The following is a 17160-nucleotide window of genomic DNA, read 5'->3' on the forward strand; positions in this document are numbered from 1 at the left end:
TAGTGAGTTCTCATCTATCGAGGATATGCTTTTAGTTTCAGTATTTCAGTAGTTGGAGTTAGTTGGGGGCTTATCCCATCAACTCCACAGTCAGACAGTTCGGTTAGAGGCTTTTCAGGCTAGACAAGTTCAGACAGTATTCAGTTTTCAGATGTTATTTCAGTACTATATTTATCAGTATTCAAATTATGAACCTTATGGCATTTCAGCCTATTTTTTGCATTATTTCAGTGTTATTATTATTCAGTGCTCACAGCAAGTACCGGTCATGGGTTAGCTTGTGGTCCTTCGGGATCGTAAGCACCATGTGGCGTTCGAGGTGCAGACTCGATGTGTTATAATAATAAATTAAAGGGAAAACCTTATATGATTAGTCAAAAGAAGAAAAGCAAGAGAGGGGGCCAATTAGGAACATTAATAAATAAACTTTTCAATTTTCTTTGTAGAGCACATTAAGTGAAAGATACGATGAAAACGTCAAAAATATTAGAAAACGGATGAATAGAAATTTTGGTCTATGAGATGTGTCACATAACTCCATACACCTGAATTATGTAATATATGGATTTCTCCATAGAAACTTATTTACGCTTTAGAGCAACAAATAATTGACATGCTTTCTGGTAATTCTTTTTCATCCATGTTGAAATCTCATCACTTTTGACAATAGTCCTTGCAAAAGCTTCTTTAGCTATTTCACTTCCAAAATAATTGACGAAAAGTCCTTCTAAAACAACCCTTAAATTTATCATTAAAGTCTTTGCATCAGCCTCATCTAAAAGCTTTGATTTGGGATACGTTAAATCTATTCTCTCAATGCTAAAACAACCATTTTTATCCACCACTCTAGTCATGCCTTTAGGAGAGGGAAAATACGTTGGCACATTGAATGAGTCAACTAAAGATTCAACAAACTTTCCCTGTATCAAAAAGAAAGAAACTTCAATTGTTACAAATGTATGGCTATACCAACTACGTACTCTCTATTTTCATTTATTTGTCTGTTTTTTAGTGACGGAGCCAAGATTTTCATTGAGAGGATTCATAAGTATATATAGAACTAGTTGAAGGGGGTTCAACATCTACTATATGCATTAAGAATATTTTTAATCATGTAAAAATAGTATAAAAATAGTATAATTTTTCATCGAAAGAGGTTCAGATGAACCCCTAGAGCAAAGGTGGCTCCGCCACTGCTGGTTTTGATGTGACATGAAATTTTTAATCTTAAAGCCTAAATGAAAGATACATACATGGAATGTACCAAAACGTTCTTTAATCCGGTGCTCTTAAACATATAATGTGGAAAGTTGAAATTAAAAGTTTCCAAAAAGGAAAGAGGTGCATGTTCTTAAAAAAAGACTAAAAGAGAAAGTAAAACAAACAAATTGAAACGAAGGAAGTAGTAAGTCATTTCATTACTTACCTCATTCACCAAGTCCATAAGACTAGAACCAAAAATTTTTGCAAGGTGTTCAGTTGATTGTGGTGAAATTAGCACTATCATTCCACCAGGAACAATCTCCCTAACTCTTGCATTGAAAAACATTTCCATGTCCTTTTCAAATTGAGCAACATATGCATTCACCATTTTAATATTTGGTGCACCTTCATAGTGAATCAATCCCTTATTCCATGTTGGAGATTTATCATCTAACGACTCTTCTGGACACTTAGATAACCAATCTATAACACTAGAACAATGTGCAAAATGTATCGATCGATGGAAATAATCTACCATGAAATAATCCTGGAACTCTGTATACATAGTAGGATCGATCAATGGGTAGTAATAGAAATAGGGTATTGAAATCATTAGTGACATGATCATTGAAGAATATTTGGTATTCAGGAGTATTATTTTTAAAATTTTCCTTTAGAACCTCTACAACATGTTGCATTGCACTGAAGGTGTTTGGTCCTATTGAACATCCCAACTCTGTAATTCTGAACATGTTTTAGGATGATAAAATATTTTTGATTTCAAGCTTTCGAATAATTGCATCTCTTACCATTTCCTTTGCACTATCTAACCCTTCTTTCTGCATGCAATTATAACAGTAAACTCATATTGACGGGTACATAGTTTTTGATGTTCTTGTTATAAAAAATAAATTAGGTTTACTTATTTAACTATAATAGTGGGTAAAGTACAATTTGCTTAGTGTGACATATAATTGTGTTTTACTGTTACTGTGGATAAGTTTCAGCACCTATATAAATAATTAATGCATGTTGTGATAGGATCAAGGGTTTACATCATGTTAAAAGTTATAGCTAATTATAGGAAGAGCATAACTTTATTCTCAACTAAGACCATCTAGCAAACACCATGTTCGATTATAACTCCTACACGACCATTTCAGCTCCCTCATGGACCACACAATATTATGCATATGTTGTGTTACCTTACATGGTGCTTAGAGTTTAACATTTAGCTCAGTATAACTACTATCACAACTCACATAATTAATACTAACATCACTAGTATACTATATTCAACATTATTCTTATACACCCTATCAAATGACTCCTTAAAGCAAGAAAGGAATCCCTGCAAAAGGTAGTAAGGACTATCACCAGCATTCATGGGGAAAAATGTTGTCATTTTGGATAATAATTATGTTGTCATTTTTGATAATAATGATAATATGCTTCTTCTTCACCTTATTTCTCATGTGTTCTTTACACATGCATGTTCTTATATATATAGTTGTGGATTTTGCACTGTTCAAACTCCACACTTTGCCAAACAAGTAGTATTGTTTATTTGGAAAGCAAAAGTGAAGTAGAACCTTTTAAAAGACACGATTTAATTTACTAATATTGTTGAGCCACTGACATAACTAAGAGGTATTTCACTCTAATAAATAAAGGCGATTTTAATATTTGAAATTTATAGGTTTTGTTATAAAATAATATATTTATAATAGATGTCCATAACTCTTAGGAATTAAGTCACTCCCACCCATCTTCTCCATTACGTGTAGTTAATTCTCCATTACTCCACACACCATTATGAGTATAACTCTCACACCCTTTAACCTCCCCCATAATGTTCTTGTTTAATACCATGTTTATGACAACCCTTTGCATGTCTCTATATGACATTATAAATAGAGACATAAGGGTTCATATTGTATATACTTGAAGAATTGAAACACTTAAAACACTTATATATTTGATAGTTGGAAGAATGAAAAGTTCTTATCTATTATCTTCTTATTTTCTTGTCTACTTTTCTTCCAAATTGTTACTCTTTTAGATTAATTTTAATACATTATCAACACGAAGCTCTAACCAATTGAGTTATATATGTTTACAAATAACTTCACCGATCTGGTATGTTTCTTTTACAAAATTACTGTGTCATTGTCAATATGAACAAAGGTAATCAACTGTTTGTCTTTATTCATGCAACAAGCAATGAAAAGTTCTCTTCTATTGTCTTAGTTATTCTCTTACTCACTTTTGAGTTTGTTACTTCGTTAATTGGATGATGTATATTGCCTTGTGATTATTTGATCTATTGAATAACCATTTTATTGGTAATGACTTAAAATATATGTTTTGCTCCCCTAGTATAGTTCTTTTATGATAGTGAAATTATATTAATGGTTATGTGTTTGTGTATACGATGCAAAAAAAAAGTAAAAATTTCATTCTTACGGTTTAACGTTCTGTATTTAGTTTTATGAATATTTAAATATGTCATCTAGTTATATATGCTATGCTTACTTTATGGATGAGAAAAATGTCAAATTATTATTGAAAAATCTTGAAGTTTCACACAGTTTGCTTGTCCAATAGTATTTGCAAATTATTGCCTGATTAAAAATTATAAGAAATCTATTATAACTGTTAACGCTGATATGATTAAGACTTAAGGGTGTGTCTTACAATTCGACTTATTATGTCATTGATTGAGGATAAAATGACGGGTTAAAGTCTCATCACACCAAGAGGGCAAGACATTGATTTGATTTCGATGTATTATGATAATAAGATGTTGAATTTAAGACCATCAAATTATTGCCTGATATTCCATTTTATTGAAAAGACGTTGGGTTCAAGTCCCAACATGATATATTGATGACTAAAGCAAAATGTTATATTTTGATGAAAAATTATGAAATCCGCCACATTAGTATGCTCCACTTTTTGATGTGAATGTGGTAGCATTGTATAATAAGTCTGAAAGAAGACAAGTGGTTTAATATATGTGGGCGTGAAGTTACAAAAATATAATAGTCATCATTGAGGTAATTGTAAAAGAAAAAACATTATAGGTTCTTAAAATTGTCCTTCAAAAGGTGAAGATAATTTTTTGTTCACCATCAATTTGATAAGAAAGGTAGTGGGCACCAGGCACACGGTTGTTGTGCAACCTAATATGATAGGTTTTATAAATCCTCCATCAAAAGAGAAAAGAACAAAAATGAAGATGCACTTGATCTTTTTAAGTGATATTGAGGTGGGTCTATAAATATGATAAATGTAAAGATATGACAATGAACTTATAAAATAAATTATGAAGCACATATGATTATAGTCCAGTTCTTGAAAAGAATGTGACTCGTGTAAGCATTGTGAATGCTTGACCATTCTTGAAAGTGAATGTCAAAATGTGAAAAGAAATATGAATAAAATTATGATTATATATGATTGGATAAATACCAAAACTCACCTCTACGAGAGGTTTGAGAAAATGAAGAATTTTAATTTAATATAAAAAGGTCATTGGTGTTATAGTATATTTTATCATGATCTACCAAAGGGTAAAAGCAAGAAGTCATTCTGGCCTATAAAAGCTTTGGTTATGACCAAAATGAATATTATGGTGTGGCTAAATACATTTGCCACTGATCGCGTAAATATGGTACACCAAGAAAAAGACTTTGCCAAATGTTATAAAAATAAATTATTAAAGGCAATAGTAAAGCAAGAAGAGGTCTTGCATAAAATGATTTTTTCTATAATGACAATAATTTTCTCCCTAAAAAGAGATGGCAACCATACAAATGGTGTTGTGGAATATGAAGTAGTACATAAGTATTTGATAGCATCGAAAAGCTAATGTGTTACAACTTAGAGGAATGAAATTATTCAGATGATTGAAATTGTAGTAAGTCTCCAAAAGAAACTTTTAAAGTTTTTAGGAAATTGAAAAAAAATTATTATATTGATACTGTAAATTATGAAAAGATTTTGTATCTTCATATTACTACAATCGAAACGGGTTATAAATATTTATGAAAAAGGCAACCCGTTTTTCTCCTGTTTATTGATACAAATATATGGGCATGGTGATGGAATCACATGTTGTAGTAAACTAAAAGTTTACAGAAAATATATAAGTTGTCATGATCAGTTGATCATCTCGATCCAAATGTGATGCAAAAATAATTGAGAATTCATGTTGTTTTACATTGAAGAAATAGAAGATTCTTCAAGAATTCTCTTATGTTGCTTGTTCTCACGATGAAATATTATAACAACTAAGGTTATGATTGTATTTCCTAAATTTTTGGAACATATAACAAGGTGAATATGAGTCCGTTCACCTGCCATATAAACCGTTTATTATGAAATGAGATGCATCTATGGTTGGTCACATACGCTACTATCAACTTGCAAAATTAATTTTTGCAAGGTTGTTTGCTCAAATTATTAAATTGAGAGCATGGTTCCAAACTATAAAAGTGGATAATGCTGATTGGTTTAGCAGAAAATTGTGTGCCTCCAATTATAGCTGAACCTTTGATTATGAGAACAAATCTTCTATAAAAAAAATTTGATATGAGATGATTTTGTTTAAATATAGCAACATTTGTATGCATCAAGCCAACAAGGTTCCCCTATATTGTTGGTTCCGGTGAGGAACCAATTAAAATTCATCTAAAAATTTGAATGTGCAATATCCACCATCACAAAGATGGATCCCCAAATAAGGTTGGGGCAAATGTTAGATTTTCTAACATTAGGGGGAGATATTAATAACTGAAATGTGTGGAATGAATTATCTAGATCCTCGTAAAAAAATTGAAGTTCAAGAGATAATTCATGATTTTCAAAATGTTACAAGATCATTGCCAGGCTGACCCTATGTATAATTCAGCTATAAATGTTTAAATAAGAAGTCCTTGAAGGACATAGTCTATGGCACGCTTGAAGCGTGATAGACAAATCGATTCCAAAATAAAACTCCTTGAAGAATGAAAGAAGAAAATGATAAATATGATCAATGATAATGAGGCAAGTGCTTTATAAAGCACTATGACATAACTCTTCATATAACCTTGATAAAGGTTCAGGTACCTGAAAATGATAAAAAAGAAGAGATCGATCTCGATATGTTATGTCGTAATGGAATCGATATCAACTAACCACCGATGGTATCTTTGGTATAATATAGAGCTCACCATTATAAATGGTATCGAGGATCTTAAATTTAAATCTGTCAAATAATGTGAACAGATAAAATACAAAATTCAAGTATATATTTTCACTTGAAAAATGATGTTATTAAATTAGTCCATAGACTAAGGTATAATTCTAGTAGGATACAAATTGGTGATTATGCAAAAAATAAAATCGTAAGATATAAAATATGACTTGTGCCTTGAGGCATAAAGGTTATTTGCAAAGTCCTGACATTATTATTTGGAGATGTATTCTCCTATGGTGGATACAATAAGGTTTTCTTAAATTTGACAATGTATGAAAATCTTGAATGCATATAACGAATGAATGTCATGTCTAGCTAGACGATAAATGCAATAGAAAAATCCTTGAAGGATTTAAAAGAGATTCAATCCATTGAATATCTCAATGATTGCAAGATTTCTTACCATAAAGAAAGATCAATTTCCATTTCATGAAAATGGTTACAAAATACCATGTATTAGTGCAATTATTGTACTTATATACCTGTTATTCTATACATGAGATAATAGTTTTTATTAATGTGTATAAAGACATAATTTCACTTTTATATGAGTGTGAGTGAAATCAAAATTGTTGATATAAATTTATTGTTTGTAACAAATATTGTCAAAAGATTGTTGGTTATGCAAATGCAGGAAGAATATTTGATCTACGATTAATGTTAAATGAAAGAGTCCACAATTAATTGGTTGTTGCTACAAGTTCAATATGAAAATAACTTGCGATGATGAGGTCAAATATAAAGTGATTTTCAAGAATTCATTTGACTGAGTTCATGGTCTTAACATATCCAAGAAATAAGAAAATAATACATCGGAACGATTTTAAGAATGCAACATATTCATGAATGTGATTTGATCACAGCAGCACAACAATATCAACATTTGAAAGCAGATATATAATATTGAAGGCATTGTCTTTTAGAAGTGAAATGATGTTTGTATTAGGGGAGTAAAATACACTGTACTCTTTTTTCCTTGACCTAGGTTTTGTCCCATTGCGTTTTCCTGGCAAGGTTTTTAACGAGGCAGCAAACAAACACGTATTATAAGATATGTGTACTCTTTTTCCTTCACTAGGGATTTTTTCCCACAAGGTTTTTTTCTAGTAAGGTTTTAACGAGGTACGTCATCTATGGACATCGAAGGGGGAGTGTTATAAAATAATATGTTATGGTGGATGTCCATAACTCTTAAGAATTAAGTCACTCCCACCTATTGTAACACCCTGGAAATACACCCTGGATGCCACACGGTGCTTACAGTCCTATGAAACCACAAGCTAACCCATAAGATGGTACCTGCTGTGAGCACTGAATAAAAACTGATAAACATCATATGCGGAATTTCAACTAAAATGCCATAAGGTTTTAAAAATTGAAATTAATACTGAATACTGGTTTAAAATATCTGGAAACATACTAATAAAACAACTGATAATCACAACTAAAAACTGACCAATTTTCTGTACTAGTTTGAAAGCCTCTAAACTGTCTGACTGTGGAGTTGATAGAACAAACTCCCAACTAACTCTGATCGACTAAATAACTGAACTACTGACATGACTAATAGAAGATAACTCATCCCCGAAAGAAGAGGACTTACGACTGTTGTTGCTGATGCACTGGAAAGTCTAAGTATGATAAAAAATTTGAGCATCTGAACCTATGATGTAAGATATCATAGCGCAAGAAAATGAGTATGTGATCAAAACTTTTGAATGTACTAGTATGGTAAATTAGGTTAGGCTGATATGCACGAGTTCATGTTCATGAGTAATAACTGACTGAATGTATAACATGAAGTACTGAGTAATAATGCATGAAAATTGTAAAGGCTGAGAATGTATGACTATGCATAAAATAAGTACTGAAGTAGCCTATAAACTGAGGTAATGAAATTTGATAGTTGATTAACTAGTAAAATATGTGCTATGGTCAAGCAAGACTGAATTAAGTTCTAAACTGAGTACTGAAACCGAAACTGTGGGAGCTTTCATCTAATCGGCATGCCCCAATATAGGCTGATTGGGGTTCAACCTGTAACCCTAGTTGGAAGGGTGTTAGTACCATGCCACGGGTTACTAACAATGGCTGGGTCAACCCTAATCTGGTAGGATAACTCATGAGATATATATATGTACATCAACCCTAAAATGGCAGAAAGACATATCAACCTACACTGGCTATGTAGTTCTGTAACTCAGGGACTACTACTAAGGGTCACACCCTAAGCTGGCAGGAATGCCTCCATCCTTGGGTTCGCTCGGTGTTGAATCCTACTCTCAACTGAACTGACACAGATTACTAACTGAGCTTGACTGAACTCGCATTGACCATGTCAACTGACTGAGTAAGTACCGCTCTTGACACAACTACAATCTTTCTATAACTACTGAAAACTAAGTAAATAGCTATATTTTGGGTATTATAACCCCCAGAACTCGATATCATTGACAATAGGACCATACCACAATTTTAAAAGCATAGCAAATAAGCACTATTCAAATTTCACTTATCTAGACATTTTATCAAACACTTGGAAGGCATAATCTTGTACATGGGAATGAACAACATGCTAACATCTCATGACTTCAACATTCAATTTACAATTTAGGGGTTCAACATGATACTTACATCAATCAATGTACACATTAGTTTATTCCACGTGAAATTCATATATTCTTAACTAGACACCCAAACAACAACATATACATGGACATAATACTATCTAAATCATACAAACTCATAACTTAAGCTTTGAAAAAGGTTCTTGGACTTCGAGGGTTGGAAGGGACCCAAGGATGAACACTTAACATACCTTAGTAGTTGAATTCGTGTAGGTTGTTGGTGGTTGCTTGAAGCTTGAACTTAGACTTGAAGAAACTAGGGCTTTATTCTTGAGAGAATTTGTGAAAAAGATGAGTAATTTACCCTTTTGGATCCTTAATTTTGTGCTATAGGTGGGGTAAAGTAGGAAAAAATGACTCAATTATCCTCACAAATCCATAACTTATTGGACAAAAATGTGCCTAGTGACACTACAGCCGACACACCACATCGATTAACCGGATGCGATGGGCGTTACGCCGCGTTACTGGCCAATGCGGTACCCGATGTGATGTGACTTAATCGCGTTAGGTCACTGGTTTGGTCATCCAAATATGCTTCAAACGTCGTCTAAAAATTAGAAACTCACCCAAAATGAACTATAGACAACCATGACCATGAATTAACTTAGAAATCAACTTTTCGGGATCGAGAAGGTCGAAAATCAAATCATGAAAATTTAAAGGCCAAAAACAAGACTAAGTCTTCACCACTTAACTAAATTTTTTGAGGTCTTAGGCCTCTCATGTACACTTTATGAGTCGAATTAGACTAAGAAGTGTACGGGGTATTACACCCATCTTCTTCATTATGTGTAGTTAATCCTCCATTACTCCACACACCATTATGAGTGTAACTCTCACACCCTTTAACCTTCCCCATAATGTTCTTGTTTAATACCATGTTTATGACAACCCTTTGCATGCCTCCATATGACATTATAAATAGAGGCATAAGGGTTCATATTGTATATACTTGAAGAATTAAAACACTTAAAATACTTATACATTTGATATTTGAAAGAATAACAAGTTCTCATCTATTGTCTTTTTATTTTCTTGTCTACTTTTGTTTCAAATTGCTACTCTTTTAGATTAATTTTAATAGGTTTTAGATTCTACCTATTTTGAGTTTCTATTTTGTAAATTTATAATTTTTATATAGTAAATGACAACATAAAAGTTAAACCAAAACTAATACTCAGTATTAAGTTCGGTTGAATCTATACCTTTTACGCTATACATTTACCTTTGTTTACAAAAGGTAAGTTCTTCGTCTATATATTTCATCAATTCATAAATAACGTCGTTAAATTTTAGACACACATGACTGAAATTTAACTTTAAATTTTTTTAACATACATTTCATTCATGTACGATTGAAGTTTGACCTTGTCCCAACAATTTTAGTAAAAAAAAAAGTTTGAAATTAGCCTTATCAAGCCAGATAAAAGTTTAGTCAATAGTATTTGAAGTTAGGTCTTGTCAAATACACCACAACTTTCATTTAAAAAATAAGTTCAAGTTGACCTTGACAAGCTATATCAAACTTCTCGCTTGAATTAGAACACTTTTAACAATTAATATACGAATCAAGTATTTGAAAACAAAAATGCCTTCCATGTGTATCTGAAAACAAATATGCCTTCCATGTCAGCAATCAACTAATCATTACATAGAATCCTATGTATTATTTAATTTACTTAATTTATTTGTGTGATTTTGATTTGCTACCGTATTTAAAAAAGTAAAAGAGACTTTATATATTTGTCTTAAACTTAAAAATATGAAGTATGGATTAAAATATTCATTAATCTTATGATTATAAACCTGTTATGTAGGAAATTTAGATTAAAAAGTTATCAAAAAGGATACGAGAAATTCTTTTTTAAAGCGGGTTAAAAAGAAAATAAGATAAATAAATTGAAATAAAGAGAATATTATTTATAGTATAACAATTCATGCATTTATATTTGCTGCAACGTAATAATTCATTGACTAGTACTAAAACAAAATAAGAAATTACTGACGAACAAAATTTCATTGCTAAACGATAGAATTTGCATGTTAATATCATTTATCTATAGATTAGCATGGGATTATTCAAAAATTCAATTAGCTAAGAGCTATTTAGTGATGAATTAGCTAGGTTTACCGATAAATGTCGTAGCTAATTTCATGTTTTCTAGTAATGGTTTCATAACTAGTACTTGTGGCTGTTTCAATGGCAAAGGCTGCTTCATGCTTCAATGGTGAATGATATTACAAACACGTAGAACTTAAAGTAATGAAGGGAAAAAAGAGACAATGAAGAGCTTTGCATTTTTGATAAATATAGATTTCCTACTCTAAAAATATTTCGCCAGAAAAAGTTACCTTATACTATTAATTTTTTATTATACAAATTTTGAATATTTAAAAAGTGATTATATTGAATAAGTTAACCGTTATAGGTATTAAAATACATGATAATCTAAACAAAAAAATGATACACCGTCAGTGTATATTAGTTAATCTCATGGGGAAAGAGAATAACTAATGAATTATTTAAGTTTTGTGCACCGCCAGTGTACAAAATATTCTAAACTATCAGGTAAACTTGACTTGCTATTTCATGTTACCTAATTTTTTCTTTTTTAATTTTTATGTAAATAATTGGGTAACCTACAATAGCAGGTCAAGTTAACTGATAGTGTAGAATATTTTATGCACTGACGATGCACAGAACTTAAACTCATAACTAATATATACTGACAGTTCAACATGTTCTTTACACTACTAGGTAGCTTTACATAGAATAGCCAGTTGCCCACTATGTTTAATTATATTTTCATTTTTTTCATTTTCACTTTTGAAACTTTCCCCGTTAATTTCCTCCTTTCTCCATAATTCTCTCCTCACTTCTCTTGTATGTCTCCAAATTCGTTTTCATATGTTATCTATCCTCATTCGTAGCTTCTATCATTCTTCTAATTCCATAATTTTTTTAATTGCCTAATTCTGTCAAATTATCCACAAATATATAATCAATTTATTCATTTGAATGCAAAATTGCAATGTTTGGCACTAATTTGGCTATGATTTTACATTGAGTTTTTTGGAGAGATATTTTTAGATTTGCTGCTTCAGTTTTTAAAAGTAATTTAGAGGTACGTCATGTTACTGTTTTATGTGGTAATCTTAGGATTAATTATAACTTTTTTTAAAATACGATAAAAGCATTCATCAAAGAAAATAAACTTTCTGGACAATGTATTATTTGTATGTTAATGTATATATACTATTAAAATGGAACATAAAAAGTTATTCTAAAAAGTGATGATTATAATTGTTTCAATGACGAAGGCTGCTTCATGCTTCAATGGTGAATGGTATTATAAAAATGTAGAACTTAAAGTAATGAAAGAAAAAAAAGAGATAATGGAGTGCTTTGCATTTTTGTTATAAGGTTTTCTACTCCTAAAAACATTCCGCCAGAATATGTTACGTTATACTACTAATTTTATATTATATAAATTTTGAATATTTAAAAAGTCATTGTATTTAATAAGTTATCCGTTATAAGTATTAAAATATCTGATAATGTAAAAAAAATAAACACCGTCAGTGTATATTAGTTTATCTCATGTGAAAGGAGATTAACTAATATACACTGATAGTGCAACATTTTCTTTACACTATTAGGAAGTTTTACCTAGAATAGCCGGTTACCCACAATTTTTAATTATATTTTCATTTTTTTCTTTTTCTTTTTAGAGCTTCCCCCCATAATTTCCTCCCTCCTCCATAATTCTCTCCTCTCTCTCTCCTTATATGTCTCCAAAATCATTTCATATGTTATCTATCCTCATTCTTCTAATTCCATCATTTCTTTAATTGCCTAATTCTGTTTGTCAAATTATCCACAAATATATATTATTCATTTGAATGCAAAATTGTAATATTTGGCTCTAATTTTTCTATGATTTTACACTGAGTTTTTTGAAGAGATATTTTTAGATTTGTCTCATCATCATTCAAAGTAACTTAGAAGTATGTCATGTTACTATTTTATACGGTAATCTTAAGATTGATTATAAATTTTTTTCAAAATACAATAAAAGCATTCATCAAAGAGAACGAATTTTTTGGACACTGTATTATTTGTACGTCAATGTATATATACTACTGAAATGAAACGTAAAAAGTTATTCTTAAAAGTGATGATTGTGATTGTTTTAGTGGGGAACGCTGTTTCATTCTTCAATGGTGAATGGTATTGCAAAAATGTAGAGCTTAAACTAATAAAAGAAAAAAAGAGACAATGGAGAGCTTTGCATTTTTGGTAAATAGGTTTCCTAATCCTAAAAATATTCCGCCGGAATAAGTTACCTGAGAAAATTGAAGGAAAGGTGTCTTTTAAGTCTTGAATGAAGGATTGGAGACATTGACCAACTTAAAGGGTCAAACATCATTAGAAAACTTGATTAAGTTAATTGTGGACTTGATTAATATTTTTAAAACTTTCTAATCTTTTGAAAAATACAAATTAACCTACACCCCCTTCAATCCAAATCAACCATTCCTCCTCCCCCCTCTCTCTCTCTCTCCCTCTCTCTCTCGACAGCTTCTCTCAACTCTCCCCCAACCAATAGTTATACAAAATTCTCTCTTCAATCCTCGACTACTTCAACCTCCGACGACAAATAGTTGGGTGAGTTTCCTTTCGGCTTTCAACCGTCAATCGATGTGAAGACTTCTCCGGCGACAACAACTTCGAGTTCTTCATCGTCCCATTTCTTTTTTCACAAGAAAAAAATTATGAAGAAACGGAGGAACTTGAGCCAACTATTTTTCTAGTATTAGTTAACAATTTCAATATTTCTAGCTTAAATTTGAAATGTGGACTGAATAAAATGCTAATTTCTGACATTTCTTCTTCTTCTTATTGAACTGTTGATTCAAATTTGTTGGTGATCTTTTTCCACAGTTGATGTTCTTAGTGTGTGTATGTGTGATGTGTTTGTGTTGCTGGGTTTATTTGTTGTTTGTCTTGGTAAAAATAATATTGCAATAGATGAAACATCTGATGCAACGACAGATGAAAACATCTGATGCAACAGATGAAAATCTAATACATTTATAAAAATTTGATGCAACTATGAAAATCTGATGTAACAGATGAATAATCTAACAAATTATTCATCTCTTGTGACAGACGACTCTTCTATTTGGAAGAAATCTAAACAATAGATCAGTGATCTATTTCATTATTTCCAATGGATTACTCATTCGTTGCAACAGGTTGGTTATATATTACAACAAATAACCTTCCTGGTGCAACAGATGAGTGATCTATTTTTACTGTTTCCAATGGATTACTCATTCGTTGCAATAGGTTGGTTATATATTGCAATAGATAAACTACCTGGTGCAATAGGTTAGTGATTTGTTTTTATGGTTTCCTACGGTTTAATCATCCATTGCAATGGTTGGTTATATGTTGCATCAGATAAAATACCTGGTGCAATAGATTGCTGATCTGTTTTTATGATCTCCAATGGATTACTCATCCGTTGCAATAAGTTAGTTATATGTTGCAACAGATAAACTACCTGATGCAACAGATTAGTGATCTGTTTTATGGTTTTCAACGGATTACTCATCTGTTGTAACAGGTTAATTATTTATTACAACAGATAAACTACCTGGTGCAATAGATTAGTGATCTGTTTTTACTGTTTCTAATGAATTACTTATCCTTGCAACAGATTGATTATATGTTGCATCAAATAAAATTGGTGGTGCAATAGATTAGTTATCTGTTTTTATAGTTTTCAATGGATAACTTATCTATTGCAACAGGTTGGTTATATGTTACAACAGATCAACTACCTGGTACAACAGAATAGTGATCTGTTTTATGGTTTCCAATGAATTACTCATCCGTTGCAACAGGTTGGTTATATATTGCAACAGATAAACTACTTGGTGCAATAGATCAGTGATCTATTTTTACTATTTCCAATGGATTACTTATCCTTGCAACAGGTTGGTTATATGTTACAACAGATAACCTTCCTGGTGCAACAAATGAGTGATTTATTTTTACTATTTCCAATGGATTACTTATCCATTGCAACAGGTTGGAATATGTTGCAACAGATAAACTACCTGGTGCAATAAATTAGTGATCTATTTTTATGGCTTCCAATGATTTACTCATCTGTTGCAACGATTGGTTATATATTTCATCAGATAAAATATCTGGTGCAACAGATTATTGATTTGTTTATATTATTTCTAACCATTTACTCATTTGTTGCAACAGGTCGGTCATATATTGCAATAAATAACATACCTGGTTACAACAGATGTGTGGTCTATTGGAACTATTATTTTACTATTGTGTATGTTAGATTTACTGTTATTCTTTTTAAATAATGCATTAATCAATTATAATCTATTTTATGTTCCTATTAAATTACGATAATATGGCTCTCAAAAGAAAAGAAATCAAATCAAGTCCAAGTAAAGGAACAAGTTCAGCAGCTCGACTACATCCACCACTCTATGATCTTGCTTTACAAGCGTTATCTCAATTAGGAACAGAAGATATTGAACATGGGGAGGAGGAATGTTTCAAAATAGATGATCCAAATGCTAATCGCCCTTCCGCCAAAGAGTTGGTCAAAACCTTCGGCATTGATCGTTATCCTTTGAGAATGCAGTGTGATGGTGCCACAGATTTAATGGGTGATTTCATGGTTAAGTCAGCCATGGAAAAATCTTTCGACACCTTCAGAAAAATACTTCAAGAATAAAAATTAGATTTTTATTTCAGGGAAAGCTGCTTTGGGTAATATCTTGATTTGCTGGAGGACAACAATGCTCATCTCCAGATGAAAATGGTATATGATCTTCTCAAGCGCAGGTTTATATATTAAAACAAAGATAAGATGGATGAGGTGTGGATAAATTACTGTGGCATGCCTATTTGTTTTGGTTGGAAGGAGTTTGCCATAGTTACCAGACTAAAATGATCCTCCTTCTCTTTCTTAAGTTATACCTACTCTAACCTAAAAAAAAGCACCCCGCACACCCAAAAAAGACAAAGGCAAGTCGAGTGATAGTGATGACCTAGTGTCCATTGTTGGTCCAATCTTCAAAAATAAAAATTTGATAGAAGCTTTGAAAGGTAAAGAACTTTCAAAGAAGCACAAGAAATCATTGTGCTTGGTTTGGTTTGAACATAATATTCTTGGGCGAGAGGCGTTAACAACAACACAATCCGCGGTTTAATAATTCTCTTAGAGGATCTTGAGGCATTTAACAACTATCCTTGGGGTTTTGAAAGCTTCAAAATGAATATCAAATATTAGTTGACTCCATTAATGCCAAAGATAGTCAATTTATATGGCTTTCCATGGGCCTTCATGGTAAATATTTCTTTTATCATGATATGATTCATTATTTTTTATTCAATAATGCTTTTGATTTATTGGCGTTATGTTATAGGCTCGAGCATTTGAAGCCATTCTTTATTTGAGACAACAAGTGAACTACCAGGAAGAATTTTTCTGTCCAAGAATCCTAAGATGGTTGTTGGCCAAAAATAATAAAAATATAAAATTTCTTGATCTTTTCAATCCCCCGAAGGAAGCAGTAAGTCCAATTCTAATCAAGTTTTTATTTTAATTAATGATTATTTTAAATGATTTTATCATAATTTAATATATGTACTGAATTATTTTAGATTGTCCATTCGTGGCTTGTTCCGACCAACCAAGAGTTAAATTTATTATTTTTTCTTACTTTAAGGTCTGTGCAAACTTTATCGGACCCTAAGGTCATTTGTAGAAGAAAAATGGAATTGTTTGGAGCAACAACCATCACAAGAAAAATAATTTTGGAAAGTGGGTTTATTGTTGTTGATGATGATAGTCGTAGTGGTAGTGGTAGTGGTGCTGCTGTTTGGGCTAATGATGCCCCTCTTACAGTTTTTGAAACAACAAGCCATTATGTTTATGATCATACTGTTTGTACAGATTTTTCTCCATATTTTGCAACATCTAGTGAATGTTCTGCATGCAAATGTCAAGACTGCAAGGCGAAGCATGATGGAGT

At 31.5% G+C, this 17160-nt stretch overlaps 1 pseudogene; it reads right to left on the reverse strand.

Annotated features, from left to right (window-relative positions):
- Positions 1-581: 581 nt before the first annotated feature.
- Positions 582-2608, reverse strand: LOC107853982 (annotated as a pseudogene).
- Between the last annotated feature and the right edge of the window lie 14552 nt (positions 2609-17160).

This window comes from Capsicum annuum, chromosome 1, assembly GCF_002878395.1.
Source record: "Capsicum annuum cultivar UCD-10X-F1 chromosome 1, UCD10Xv1.1, whole genome shotgun sequence".
NCBI lineage: Eukaryota > Viridiplantae > Streptophyta > Magnoliopsida > Solanales > Solanaceae > Capsicum > Capsicum annuum.